This window comes from Poecilia reticulata, linkage group LG23 (genome assembly GCF_000633615.1).
Source record: "Poecilia reticulata strain Guanapo linkage group LG23, Guppy_female_1.0+MT, whole genome shotgun sequence".
Classification (NCBI taxonomy): domain Eukaryota; kingdom Metazoa; phylum Chordata; class Actinopteri; order Cyprinodontiformes; family Poeciliidae; genus Poecilia; species Poecilia reticulata.
In genome coordinates this window covers 12483763-12485118 of record NC_024353.1, presented here as the reverse complement: position 1 = coordinate 12485118, position 1356 = coordinate 12483763, and positions in this window count along the sequence as shown.

Below are 1356 nucleotides of genomic sequence, written 5' to 3'. Positions count from 1 at the left end.
TATGTTTTATTGACATAGCAGCTTAATTAAATACAATTTACCGTAAACTACTGAGAAATAAAATACACAAGATGAAACTTCTACAGGTATGACGGATTTCTAAGAAATCTGCTGAGTACGAATTATGTGACGTGACATCGATGTGCGCGTGCGCATTACCGTAAGGTATGCACCGTAAGGTATGCGCACGCGCACATCGATTTGACGTCAAATCGATATGCGCGTGCGCATTACCGTCATATGTGACTGTCAGTGACGTCACAGTAAACGTCACTGGCCGTCAGACGCAGAGTCCTTGAATGTAGGCCCTCTGCGATCAGTTGGTCACTAAGTTTTTTTTACTTTTGTCTTGCAGGCTGACGTCTGTAAGAACAAACCAGTTTGACTGGATAGAGGATAGAAAGGTTATCCTTTCGGTCTTTTACCTCTCTCTGTGTCTATACCGCTGTCCTTTTAGATGGAGGTTTTAGCGTAGACTGAAGATGAGGGTTTGTTCMCAAGTGTTGCCACACCAGACCAAAAAAGAAAAAAATTTAGTGCCAGGGCTTGTTTATAAGACTTTGTCTTGAAAGCCCCGTACCTTAAGCCTCCTGCGGGAAGGAGCCTTTCTTGCGGGAAGGCGCCTCCTGCGGGCAGGAGCCTCCTGCGGGAAGGCGTAAGGAATGGGGCTTTAAAGAAAAAGTCTTTAAAACGGCCTCGGCACTAATACTATTCTTTTTGGTCTGGTGTGGCAACGCTTGTGAACCAACCCTCATCTTAAGTCAATGCTAAAACCTAAATCTAAAAAGATAGCGGGGTAGACAGAGAGAGAGGTAAAAGACAGAAAGGATCACCTTTCTATMCTCTATCCAGTCAAACTGGTTCGTTCTTACAAACGTCAGCCTGCAGGACGAAAATAAAAAAGGTTTAGTTTGAATGTAGTTTAATGTAGATACATTAAAAGCAGACTCTGCTCATAAAAGCATATAATGCACATGCGCACATCGATGTTACGTTTCTTATAAATCCGTCATAGAAGTTTCATTTAGTGTTTTATTTCTCAGAAGTTTACGGTAAATTGTATTTAATTAAGCTGCTACGTTAATCAAACACATTAACATAAATGACTTTCGCTGTTTCCAGTATTGTTACCATACTGTAAGACATTAGTCCGTTTTAGCTTTTAGCGTGACTATTACTACAAATACTGTTTGACTACAAATTTGTTCGGGATATTTTGTCCCTATCGCTAATCTACCTTTTTAATATTTTATTACGTCTTTATAAAACTGCACGGAATATGTGCCAAAAAAAAGCACATGAATAACGCTGGATGCTGACCGAAGCTGTGTTAGGCAACAAGCAGAACAAGCGTGG